A 14,778-nucleotide genomic window follows, 5' to 3' on the forward strand; every position below is an offset into this window, starting at 1 on the left:
CTCCTTGTCATCCATCTTGTCAGGTTTTTCTTCAAGGGCTATATTCAGCTCTTGCTGACATAAGACCAAGAACTTTGGTCTAATGTCACGGGCCAAAGTTCAAAGCTCGTGACCATCGCACCAAATGCATCCAATGGAGGTCTATTGCTTAGATGAGAATTATTTGGCCTACAAGAACTGGCCCGATTCAAAGAGCTATTGGACAAGCCTGTCAGATTGAAGCCTGGTTGGCCCGATAATGAAGAGATGGAAACTTAGGCTAATATGGTAACTAATCTTAGAAGATAGAGAAAATCATATCTTGTAAATATTAGATTAGATAAGGCTTATCTTGTAAATCCCTAAAATTAAGGGATATGGTTAAATCTCATCCGTCGATGTAAATGTATCTTGACCGTCAGTTTTGGGGGAGCTCAACTATAAATAGAGAGCCCCCCTCATTTTTACTCACTCCATTCATTGTTTCATTATTCTTTATGAATAAGAGAAATAGAGAGCATGTACTCAAATACTTTGCGAGCGTTCTTTCTGTTGTTCTTCTTTTAGCATAAATCACTTCCGCTCTTATATTTGGTGCCTTGGAGGAGTTCTAAAAGAATCCTCACTTGAGTTAAGGCTGACTTGGGCGAGTTTGGACGAATGGATCACCTAAGGCCGCACGGATTGCAAGATGAAAGGTCTAGCCTCGTGACAAGTGGTATCCGAGCCAAGTTTTGAACCAAGTGATATTCGAGTTGGTTCAAAGGCACCGTTGAGATGTCAAAATAAGTAGTTGGCCAGAGTGAGCCAATGGAGACCCGTGGGAGGGCTAGAAAAGCTAGTCGCTCAAGGGAAATGCTGACCGTTTTGGAAAATCGAGTGGTCAATCTCGAGGAATTCGTAGGGAACGTGAAAGAGACGCTTGAATTGGTCGAGGGACGCACGGATGGGTTTGACTCAATGGAAGAGTAACTCAGAGATTTTGTGTTAGATTCTCTCGATGCAAATGGGGAAAAGATGAAGGAATTACTCGAGTCCACTGCGGAAAAGCTGGCAGAGAGGGATGAGAATCTCGAGGATATGGTGTTAGCTATGAAGAAAAAATAGATGAGCTCAAATGGGAGGTCACGATTTACAAAGCTGCTTTGAGTAATGGGATGTTGTCTTCAAGGCCGAAGCAACAAGTAATGGATGTTCCCAAACCGGAGAAGTTTAAGGGTGCACGATCCGCAAGAGATGTGGACAACTTCTTATGGTAAATGAAGTAATACTTCTGAGCGATGGGCATCGAGGATGATGCCATTAAGGTAAACATTGCTTCAATCTATTTAACTGATGTAGCTCTCTTGTGGTGGCGTCGTAGGTCCACGGATGATAAACGTGGTGGTAACGCAATTGGGACTTGAGAGGAGTTCCAAAGAGAGTTGAAGAATCAGTTTTACCCCCAGTTTACCGAGAAGGAGGCTCGAGCAAAGTTGCGTTGTCTTACACAACAAGGCACTGTTCGGGAGTATGTTCGGGCATTTAGCGAGTTAATGCTTCAAATCTCCGACTTGAGTGAGAAAGAAGCTTTCTATTGGTTCGAGGATGGGTTAAAGCCGTGGGCAAAGCATGAGTTGCGAAGGTAAGGAATCACTGAACTTACTGTAGCCATGGCAGAAGTAGAGTCTTTTGTTGAGCTTGGTCCAACGAGAGACAAATCCGAGGCATCTAAGCCCAATGGAAAGGGCAATGGTGACAGAAACCATGAAGAAGATGAAGAGGGACATAGCGATGATGGCAACAGTACTGATAGCACAAGTGGCAATGGGAAACCACGAGATGCGAATTGGGGATTCGACAACCCAAGGAACAAGAGGAATAAGATAAAATGCTTCTTTTGTCAATGACCACACATGGCTTGAAAATGTCTGAATAAAGTGATAATTTCGGCAATCAAAAAGAAAGATGAGCCGAAGGAAGAGGCGAAGCCTACCGAAGGAAAGACATCGAGAGTCAATTCGATGGTGCTCATTCCTGGGAAGAGGAATGGTGGCAAAGGGTTGGTGTTTGTGGACATCAACATTGCGGGTCAGAAGCGGAGTGCTCTTATTGATACGAGAACATCAGACTTGTTCATGTCGGAAAAGGCTGCGAAGAAGCTTGGTCTGTCGATTAGAAAATCGAATAAGAAGATCAAGATAGCAACTTTCGAGAAAGCCCCAACTGTGGGAGTACTTCGTGATGTGGAACTACAAATCGGCAAATGGAATAACAAGAAAGATTTCGAGGTAATCCAATTGGATGATTACGATTATGTGCTTGGCTTAAACTTCCTTGACAGGATTCAGGCAACTCTGCAACCATGGGCCGATCAAATCCATATTGTCATCGAGCAGTCAACAAAAACGATTACACCGGTGCATCGAGATATGAAGGTTAGAACCAAGGTGTTATCGTCAATCCAACTAGTCGAAGATGTTTCGTATGGAAGAAACATTAATTCGTCGGAACGGAAAGCTACGAAAGCCCCTTCGAAAGTGTTTGTGGCGCAAGGGACCGATATGAAGCCTGCGGATTCGACTGTGGAGCCGACATCTTTGGGAAAGGTGGGTTGTGCATCGAGCTTCGAGGAAAAAGGAGCGATGCAAAAACAGTCGAGACAAGTAAATGGTATGAGTAAGGTACATTGCAAACACTCTGATAGTGTTTTGAATTCTGACTTATTAGCTTGACAAGATCGTAGGGGCCCTTTCAAAGTTCATAAGCAATGAGGCAAAGGGACTATAGGTGGTACGAGGCTAAGATGTGAGAATCCAGGGGATTCCAGTGGGAACAAGTCAAAATTGGGGCAAGTTAAAGCAGAGACTTCTTGCCAACAGAATGTACCAACGAGTGCAACGGTTCAAGATAAAAGGAGACGAAAGTCGAGGCATAGGTTCCGAAGGAAGGGACAACCCGATTGCAAGACAAGTCGGGAAGAAGCCGAGGCAACGAGGAAGTTTCAAGGTGAATCAAGTCAGTGTCATCCAGAAGTCGCAACGAGGAAGTTTCAAGGTGAATCAAGTCAGTGTCATCCAGAAGTTGCGAGAATGGGTGGGGGAGAATGTCACGGGCCAAAGTGCAAAGCCCGTGACCATGGCACAAGAAGCGCCCTATGGAGGTCTATCGATTAGATGGGGAACATTTAGCCCACGAGAACTGGCCCGATTCAGAGAACTATTGAAGAAGCCTGTCAGATTGAAGCCTGGTTGGCCCGATGATGAAGAAATGGCAACTTAGGCTAATTTTAGTAACTAATCTTAGAAGATAGAGAGAATCATATCTTGTAAAGATTAGATTAGATTTGATATGGAAAATCTTGTAAATCCCTAAAATCAAGGGATATGTGAATTTCGTCCGTCGATGTAAATGTATCTTTACCGTCGGTTTTGGGGGAGCTCAACTATAAATAGAGAGCCTCCCTCTCATTTGTACTCATCCATTGTAAACTGAATTCTTAAGAGTAATAGAATTCTTTGAGCATTTACTCAAACACTTTGCGAGCGTTCTTTCTGTTGTTCACTTGTAGCTTCTTTTGGCACAATCGCTTTCGCTATACAAATTGGTGCCTTGGAGGAGTTCTTAAAAGAATCCTCACTTTTGGGCGTAAAGGCTGACTTAGGCTAGTTTGGAACGAACGGATCGCCTAAGGCTGCACGGATTGCGAGACGAAAGGTCTAGCCCCGTGACACTAGAAGCTACTCTTGCAAGAAGTTACTTAGATTGTAAGAAAGAATCATAAACTTCGAGTTGATTGTTTGAGCTCTTGAAATTTAACCCTAGGCTTCCGCATCACTATTTATTTTATGTAAAACTCATCAATTGGTTGATAGATATTCATATATACACTTTTTTAGATCGATAGGATAGCGATGTCGGATCGATTCAAAAATTTACATGCATGACGAGTATAATTATATCAATAAATTCAACGATTGAATCGTTAAAAACTTGAAATATTAATTGTATAAAAATATACAAACATATGTAAAACTACTTTAATTTTACACCAGTGTAAGTGGAGATCTCTCCAATACTTATAATGTATATTTAAAATAAATGATTTTTTTAAAAGTGATAGGCTTTTTTTGGGATAATTTACCTTTTTATTGAGACGATAGGATAAGTGATAATTATTATTATTATTATTATTATTATTAAAAGGTAATTTTTATTGAGGTGGTTATTTAAATAAAATTATTTTTTATTAAAAATATGTATTATATAAAAGATTTAGAATATAAGTATAACATTATTATCTATACTTACATAACATGTTTAACAATTAAAAAGAAAATTTTAAGAATTGAACTTCAACTTAAAAGAGAGTTTTTTTTAGGTAATTGCTTATTTGACTTTTTAATTTTACAAAAAATAATTATTTTAGTTTTTTTTAGGTAATGGCTTATTTGACTTTTTAATTTTACAAAAAATAATTATTTTAGTTTTATATTTAATTTTTGGTATTTTTTTAGTTCTTAAACTTGTGTTATTTATCAAATCACTTAAAATGGATGAGAAAGTTAACGTTTGTTAACTTTACTAATGTGACATGCACGCGAATTGCCATGTGAACGCCACATCAACAATTACTTTTTAAAAATTTTAAAAAAATCAAAAAATTATTTTAAAAATTAATTTTTTTAATTTTTTTAAAATATTTTTAATTTAAAAAATTAATTAATTGCTAATATGACATACACGTGTTAATCCACATGTATGCCACATCAGCAAAGTTAACGAATGTTAATTTTTCTATCTATTTTGGGATAATTTGATAAATAATACAAGTTTAACAGCTAAAATAGAAAAAAAAATTAAATGAATAACTAAAATAACTTTTTTTTGTATTGTTGGAGGGCCAAAAAGGTTTTATCAATTTGCCTATCATTCAAGTATTGAATTTTAAAAATTGGTTCTGAACTTTTCTCAATTGAGTGCCTTTGGATGCACTTTAAGGCCAATGGACCTTTTTTAGGCAATCTCATTGCAGTATTCCTTTTAAGGTGAGTTTGGATGGGCGGTGTGTTTACCTGTAGTTAGTGTAAAAATAGCAGTGACAATGAAATTAGACACCATAACAATACTGTAGCGTGAGACAAAATATAAACTAAACGCACCGTACCGGACCCACCACCCATGGAAACCCACCCTTGAATTGTAATTTCTAAGTGGAGCCAAAGGCACCATTGGAAGCTATAATGAACCAATTGGTTTTATCTAACAAATAATATGATCGATTTCTCTTTTTTATCCTATTAAAATTTATACAAACATTAATTAATTAAAGTATTTATACAAAAATATGAAATTAACAAATTTTTTTATGTTAAATATTATTTAAAATATTTATAAAATAATTAATTGAGTGTTAACTTAATTGAGTTAAGCCAAATTTTAGGCGTTATATATCCTACCATTAATTTTAATTTCACTGCCATCCATTAATGAACTCGCCAATGCTTAGTGTGGAATGGTAGGAGATATGGCTAAGCAGGGGTAGAGAGGGGCAAGCCCCCTGAAATAAAAAATTGTTTATATAGTTCCTTTCGTTTTCAAAAATCACATATTAATATAATGATAAAATCACATTTTGATCCCAAAACAATTTCCTAACTCCACCTTTGTAACTAAAGGTGAGAAAGGGAACAACCATATCAGAGTTAAAATAGATATGGACTAAATTATAAAACATTACTATCATGAATAAAACACTTGCATATACATACATGTAGGATATACTAATGCTTTCCATCAGTTAACATGGGAAATTCATTTTCTTTCTTTCTTTTTGGTTCAAGATATTCATTGTGTTTTCTACCTTAAAATTTGAATATATTATTAGCTAGATAGGTTTTGATTAATGGAGAGCATTAAGGAAGAAGAAAGACCCATAAATATATAATAGTTCATTTTTAGTTACCTAGTGATAGTGATAGTGATAGTGATTGTGTTGTATTTGTGTAGTAATTAATGTTGGTTGAATAGAATAAATTAAATGCTTTTAGACAAAATTTTCAGGGGTGAAGTTAGAAATTTTTTTTGGAGAGGTCAGAATTAAATTATATATTTTTATGATAGTAAAAATATAATTTTATCATCATTTTAATAGCCTATATATTTATAATTTTTAAAAGATTAAATCAAATTTTTTTCATTTTTAAAGGCTAAAGTGTAATTTTATCATTAATAATTTAAAATTTTATAAACTATAAAATAACCTAAATAAAGAATTTTCTATTTTAAGGGGGGTTGGGGCCCTTGCCAGCACCCTGTCACTGAAATTTCCCTCTTCAAGAAAGAAAAAGAGAGGGGGTTGGGGCAAGATAAAATAGTTAGGGTAAATTAATCATTAGTTACTAAATTATTGGTAAGTTTTTGTTTTAATCAATTAACTAAAAAAATAAAATTTGGTCACTGAACTATTCGAAAGTTTTCATTTAAATCACATAACTATTCAAAAGTTTTTATTTAAGTCACTAAGTTGTTAAGTTTTTTTGTAAAATTTCTGTCAACCAGTTCCAAGCAATGATTCGACAATCAGTACGGTGGATCAATATCTATCAACGAGTAGAAGAGCTTACCTTATATCCAAGTCGATCTAACGATCAGTGTCGGAGATTAGAGAAAAAACTATTGGAATTTTAATTCTCAGATTCGTGATGTTCAAAGTTATTTCATGAAAAAAAATTGAACTATAGAAGAGAAGAAGAAAGAAAGTTTTCGGTTAGTGCATGCAGTGCGAATAGAGAATGCCATATAGCATCGATTTTAACAGCCCAACAACTTAAATGAAAACTTTTGAATAATTTGATGACTAATTATATAGTTTAACCAAATGATTATAGCTAACCTAGCTAGCGAAGAACAATGCAAAACATGATTGGTAAATGGTTGTGTGAACCTACAAATCTTGAGAGTTGAGCAACAACCAACCGGGGTATGAAGATATCATATATGTCCGGTTTAATACCAGCATTTAGGATGTGCAACCTGCAAGACTATGACCTTATTAATTTTATTACTTGACAGGACTGGACATATATAAATCTTTATATGTTTGTCAAATGAAATACCACTATCTCTGCAATTTATTCCAACAACTGGTACTGTTCCACTAGGGGGAACACTTGGAATTTTATGGGACCACGAACCATTGATGCATCACTATGGAAAAAGTTGATCATAACACTATCCACAAGTCACCCACCCGTATGGGAAATTCACTAATGGATATTTGATCATGTTTGCATAGCCCACTAGTATTGAAGCATTAAACAAACTAACGAAGGAGGCATAAAAGAGACAGGAATAAGTTTATAGATGGATGGCAAATTAGGTAATATTTATATAAAAATTAATTGAAATAAATAATAAAAATATGTGGATTAAGCACATTATTAAATTTTGATGCAAAACTCAATTTGAGTTTACCTGTTCTAATAGCTTCTATCAAGCTTTGTCTATATGAAAACAATTTCACTTAAAATTTAGTTTCCATTACAAGATAATATATATATAAACCAAATATTTACATATTTTAGTGTAAATATATTTTAAGATTTCTCTTCAATTTTAATTTTTATCTATTTAAAAAATTATTTTTATTTTCTTTTTCCAACAAAGTACTATAGCTTTATAACTATTTGTTTTTTTAGTAATTTACTTTTCTTTTATTAAATTTAACAATATAAAGAATTTCACAAATTTTTTTATACTTTTTATCATTGTATTATGTTATATTTATGAATTTAATACAAGTTCTAAAAATATTATAAAAGCCAAGTCGGGCTCAATTTTAAATATTGAAATCAACATTTATTTTGTTTTTTAAACAATGAGTATGATTTTTTTCTCCAAGTTATATTCAGCAACATCTACAACTTGAAAATATTTCAGTTTTACATAACCACATCTAATGTCTTCGTAATATTAACGACACAAAATGACGTTCTAGTAATGAAAGTAAAGGTAATTCTAGTGGGCATACCTCCTAATACGGATATACTTAGGTGTTTATATCGAGGTCTTTTTGGTGTTCTCAGGGTGTTGATTGCATGAGGAAGCATGGAGGATGAAAACCCTTGCATGTGATTGGTTGGACCTAGTGTCACGGACTTAGATTTTTCCCACGCGATCCGTGCGGCCTTAAGCAGTTTCTTTGCTTTAAGAACTCCTAAGTCAGCCTAACTCGCAATGATAAAAGATTCAATAGAATTCCCTCAAGGCACCACGAAGAACAGCAGAAGAACGAAGTAGGAACGAACGTTGAAAGATGAACGAAAGCCACAGAAAAGCAAGAACACTTGAGAGAAAAGTTTGAGTGAACACTCTCAAAATTCTTATTGATAACTGAATGAATTACAATGAGCAAAGAGGTCTCTATTTATAGTTGAGCCTCCCTAAAATCAACGGTGTAGATTAAAGTACATCAATGGCTACAATTAAAAGCTGTATACAATTAGAACTCTAAGATTACATAATCTTATCTTCTCGAATAATATATCTTTAAAGATTATCTTCTATATTTATCGGGCTCTAAAGATGGGCTTTCAATCTTTCCAAGCAACGGACCAGTTTGATTGGGCCAAATGACCTCCCTTAAATACGATGGATCGCACAATTTTGTCATGGTTACGTGCTCCCATGCGCAACCCATGACATTCTCCCCCACTTGTTCTAGCGACGCCCTCGTCGCATCCTCCTTATGGAAATGGTCAATCTTCCCTTGGAACTGCCACAATGCCTCGGCAGGTTCCTAACTTGCTTTGCTATCAGAAAGTCCCTTCTATCGAACTAAGTATTCATGCCGTGGTCGGTGGTACTTTCGTCTAATTACCCGATCTGCCTCAATGTTTTCGACTTCAAAATCGTATGACACCTTTACCCCCATCGGTGCTCGTTCGGACTTGCCTCGATTCGGATCCTCTTGATCCCCATGAAATGGCTTAAACATGCTTACATGGAATACTGGGTGGACTTTTAGTTTTGCTGGCAACTCCAGCTTGTAGGCCACCTTGCCTACTCTCTTTACAACTTTAAACGGTCCCTCATACCTTCGCACAAGCCCCTTGTGCAAGCCAGTATATCGCAAAATCAAGTGTAGTTTAGCAAGGACTGAGTCACCCACTTGAAATTGCACATCCCTTCGGTTCTGATCGGCCCACTTCTTGCTACGCTTACTTGCCTTGTGTAAACAAGCTCTAGCCAGGTCATTTGTCTCTTGCCAATCTTTTGCGAATCGATAGGCTGCCGGGTTTGGTCCTGTATAATGGGTCACAACAGCGTTGCGTGTGAGTGGCTGCTGACCCGTCATTATTTCAAATGGACTTTGATTCGTGGCCCCACTTCGCTGCAAGTTGTATGAAAATTGGGCCACATCCAACAACTTTGGCCAATCCCTTTGTGTGGCACTCACGTAGTGTCGAAGATATGTCTCCAACAATGCATTTACTCATTTAGTTTGTCCATCGGTTTATAGATGCATGTTCGTGGAGAAGTTCAAATCTGAGCCCATTGACTTGAACAATTTCGTCCAGAACTGACCCGTAAATCGCCCATCTCGATCACTGATAATAGACAGTGACACTCCCTGATATTTCACCACATGTCTAAGGAACAACCGAGCTGCTTCCTCAGCAGGGCTCTCCTTAGTTGCCAGAATAAATGTCGCATACTTTGAAAACCTGTTCACCACAACAAGAATACTCGTAAACCCGTCAGACTTAGGCAAACCAATAATAAAATCCATGGATAAACTCTCTCATTGCCTTTCCAGAACTGCAAAGGTTGAAGCAAACCGGCTGGAGTCTTTAACTCGGCCTTGTCTTGTTGGCACACTAGACAAGTTTTCACATAGGTTTCCACATCAACACCCATGTAAGGCCAGCAACAACGATCCTCCAAAAGGGCTAAAGTGCGATGCATCCCTGGATGGCCTGCCCAGTTCGAGTCATGACACTCATTCATAACTTCCTTACGTAGTTTCCTATAATTGGGCACATAGAGACGGTGTCCATGAGCGTATAACAGCTCTCCGTCAAGCCAAAATCTTCTCGTTTTTCCCTCATTGGCAAGCTCAATCAAATTTTTAGCTGTGGGATCATTGGACAATCCGTCTCGAATGCGTTCTAATAAAGAACCATCAGGTTGGCTAATTACTGTGAATTCCATCTTTCGACTGAGTGCATCAGCCATAATGTTGGCACTTCCTGGTTTATACTCCATGGTGAAGTCAAATTTCGCTAGTAAAACCTGCCAACGAGCCTGCTTGGGAGACAACTTTTCTAGGTTAGAAAATAACTATTGGCAACATTATCGGTAAGGACCACGAACCTGGAACCCAATAGATAATGTCTCCAAGTGCGCAAGTAGTGTACTACCGCAGTTATCTCCTTCTCTTGGACCGTATATCTTCGCTCCGTCTCATTAAGCTTTCGACTCTCGAAAGCAATTGGGTGCTCATCTTGTATCAATACTCCCCCAATAGAATAATATGATGCATCCGTGCGTACCTTGTAAGGCTTCGAAAAATCTGGCAAGGCAAGTACGGGTTCTCTCGTCATTTCCTGCTTCAATTGATTAAAAGCCTTGTCATATTCCAGATTCCAATCCCATACCTTCCCCTTTTTCAACATGTTCGTCAAAGGTGTGGTAATTCTAGAGTAGCCTTTGACAAAGCGTCGATAATAATTTTCTAACCCAAGGAAAGATCTCAACTCCGTTACCTTGGTTGGCTTCCACTCAGAAATGGCTCGAACCTTACTCTTATCTATTCGGATCTTACCACCTCCCACAAGGTGGCCTAGGAATGACACCTCTTGTTGGGAAAATGAGCACTTCTCCTCATTGATGAACAACTCATTTTCCCTCAAAGTTTGGAACACCTCCCTCAAGTGTCCCATGTGATCCTCAAGAGACTTACTATACACCACAATATCATCAAGGTAAACAACCACAAAATGATCAAGAAAAGGTTCAAGTACCTTATTCATTAGAGTTCAAGTACCACAATATTCGTAAGTTCGAAAGGTATTACAAAGAACTCATACGAACCGTACCGTGTCACACAAGTTATCTTTGGCTCATCCCCCTCGGCTATCCGAACTTGATGGTACCCCGATCTCAGATCTAACTTGGTAAACCATCTTGCACTACCAAGCTGATTGAACAAATCTGTAATAAGAGGAATAGGGTACCTATTCTTCACAGTGATCTTGTTTAGAGCTCGATAATCGATGTACATTCTCAAAGATCCATCATGTTTCTTTTGAAACAACACTGGCGCACCGTATGAGGATTTAGATGGTCTAATGAATCCCGCATCCAAAAGTTCCTTCAATTGTTTCCGCAACTCTTCTAATTTTGGTGGAGACATACGATAGGGAGCCCTTGCTGGCGGCACCACATTAGACACTAACTTGATTTTGTGGTCCACCTCCCTCTTGAGTGGTAAACTTTTAGGCAACTGAGCAGGTATTACATCTCGAAATGATTGTAACAATTGTCTCACTTCTTTCGGGGTCTCACTTACAAACCTAGTGGTCTCTTTGATATTCAAGATGGCTAAATATGAGACTTCATTTCTACATACTCCTTTAGCAAACTGAATTGCTGACAGTGTTTTTCCCTCAAAGCTTTTTTTCCTTGTCACTTTCACCATGCATTGATGTTTCGCGTCCGAAATCACCATGTAATTGCTCGAAGGGGCAATAAGAACATTAACCTGATCAAGGAAACTTAGTCCAACCACAAAATCATAATCATCAAATGGTATTACCTTAATGGATACCTTCTCAGACCATTCGCCGAGCTGAAGATCCACTCCCTTTGCAACCCCCTTGATTGGAACACTTTCTGAGTTTACTGTTTTGATCCGACCCACTTCATTATCTATCTTGAGGCTCAGTTTACAAGCAGCCTCCTCGGACATGAACAAATTAAAAACGCCTGTGTCAACGAGCGCATTCAATTTTCTGCCAGCCACAATGATGTCTACAAAATCAAACCATGGCTCATTCTATCTTCGACACCCCCTAGTATCGAACCAAGATTGTTATCCTCCATATCAAACTCCTTCTTTGCTTCCATAGCCATGAGAGCGGCCTTCTTTGGGCAGTCTTCGATCATATGTGGGCCTTTCTTTGTCTCCCCCACTATTACCCTTTTGATTAAATCTGGGCTTAGAAGAATTGGTATTGTCTTTCTTTCCACCAAATTCAGCAAGCGATTCTGCTACGTACATAGCCTTGGTGAGTTCTTGAACTCCTCGGCGTTGCAACTCTTGCTTCGCTCACGGTTGTAATCCGTCCATGAAGGAAAAGAATGCCTCTTTTTCCCCCATATCTAAGATTTGGAGCATAAGTTCACTAAAATCCTACACATACTCCCTCACAGTGCCTTATTGTGCAAGCCGACGCAACTTTGCCCGAGCCTCATCTTCAGCATACTCTGGGTAAAACTGTACTTTGAACTCACATCGAAACTCCTCCCAAGTTCTAATTTCAGTCCCACCATGTCTCACATCAGTGGACCTACGACGCCACCACAACAAAGTAACGTCAGATGAATACATCGCAGCAGTAGTTACCTTAGTGACATCCTCCGTGATGCCTTTGGCATGGAAGTATTGCTCGATTCCCCACAAAAAGTTGTCAACATCTCTTGCAGACCTTGTTCCCTTGAACTCATTAGGCTTGAGAACATCAATATTGGGCTTGGATGAGATAGCAACTAACCCACCATTGCCCAAAACAGCCTTATAGATTGTGAGTTCACCCTTGAGCTCCGCAATCTCTCCTTTCAAGGCCACCACCATAGCCTCAATAGCATCATCTCTACCAGTCAACTATTTCACATTATCCAACACATACACTTTGAGCTGCTCCTGCATGGACTGTAATCCATTATGTAGCCTATCATCGACATCATCAATCCTCTCCTTGATATCTCCCACGGAATTCTCGAGAGTGGTGACACGATCATCTAAAGCTGACAATATGTCCCTCGAGCGGCTAGCTTTCCTAGCCCTCCCACGGGTCTCCATTCCCTCAATATTCCTAGTAACTTCTTTCGACATCTTTCAACGGTGGCTTCGAACCTTAGCTCCAATACCAACTATCACGGACTTAGATTTTTCCCACGTGATCCATGTAGCCTTAGGCAGTTTCTTTGCTCTAAGAACTCCTAAGTCAGCCTAACTCGTAATGATAAATGATTCAATAGAATTTCCTCAAGGCACCATGAAGAACAGCAGAAGAACGAAGTAGAAACGAACGTTGAAAGATGAACGAAAGCCACAGAAAAGTAAGAAAACTTGAGAGAAAAGTTTGAGTGAACACTCTCAAAATTCTTATTGATAACTAAATGAATTACAATGAGCAAAGAGGTCTCTACTTATAGTTGAGCCTCCCTAAAATCAACGATGTAGATTAAAGTACATCAATTGCTACAATTAAAAGCTGTATACAATTAGAACTCTAAGATTACATAATCTTATCTTCTCGAATAATATATCTTTAAAGATTATCTTCCATATTTATCGGGCTCTGGAGATGGGTTTTCAATCTCTCCAAGTAACGGACCAGTTTGATTGGGCCAAATGACCTACCTTAAATACGATGGATCGCACAAGTTTGTCATGGTTGCGTGCTCCCATGCACAACCCATGACACTAGTATCCTCCTCTTGGTAGGATTGTGTCCCCAAAGCCTTTTATTTGTCCCACCCTCTTACCTATGATAGATACTATTGTTAGGGATAGCAATGGAGTGAGACAGGCATGGATATTGCAAAGTCTATCTCTCCATGGTTATCATGCTCTACTTCACCATCCACCCGTCCCGTTCTACTATGGATCTATAATCTTGAAAATCACTATCATCTTTAGAGATGTTGGATACATCCATTATTCAATCACCACTTCACCCCATTCCGCTTCAATTTAATTTTTGCTACTTACCTTTAATATTTTTAATATTTTTCGAGGTAAGTAAATATTTAAACATAGTTTTTAAAAAATTAAACACAAACCATATGGGTTTTCCTATAACAGATTATTAATTTTTACCATTTTAATCTATATATACTTTTAGTGTCTTTTCAGTTAAAAGTGTTTATTGGATGCTCAATGAGGAGTCTTGGAATCCAAGGGATGGCACTTGAAATGCCATTTGGAAAATCCCAGGCCCTTAAAGAGTTAGACAGTTCATTTGGATAATCTTAATACGAAGGCTCTTAACTAACTCTGAAAGGGTCTGGAGGGGAATTAGCCACGATGAGTTGTGTCATCTTTGTGGTCATCACACTGAGGATGTTTTACATGTTCTTAGGGACTGACCATGTGCAAAGGATATTTGGAATCAAATCAGTTCCCTTAATCAAAGTAAACGATTCTTTGAAGGTAATATTTCGGAATGGTTACTTTCGAATCTACAAGACCAATCAAATAATAGCACGAGAGACTTAACATGGGCTTGCTTCTTTGGGATAATACTTTGACACATTTGGAAAAGCTGAAACTTATTCATTTTCCAAGGAAAATCAATGAATCCGAAGGAAATTATCAAGGTTTCCTACAATTGGACAAAACAATAATCTTCAGTCAACAATGAAGTCTTGGTGATAGATCCGCAACAGTCTTTTTGGAATCAGGTATGGGTTTTTTCCTTAATACTAATGGTGTCGTTAATCCTATTTCTGATTTTTTCGCTATAGGTGGAGTAATACGAGATGGGAAGAGGAATTAGATTCTGGGCTATAATCATTTTTTGGGGATGT

This window comes from Gossypium hirsutum, chromosome D04 (assembly GCF_007990345.1).
Source record: "Gossypium hirsutum isolate 1008001.06 chromosome D04, Gossypium_hirsutum_v2.1, whole genome shotgun sequence".
In the NCBI taxonomy this organism is placed as follows: domain Eukaryota; kingdom Viridiplantae; phylum Streptophyta; class Magnoliopsida; order Malvales; family Malvaceae; genus Gossypium; species Gossypium hirsutum.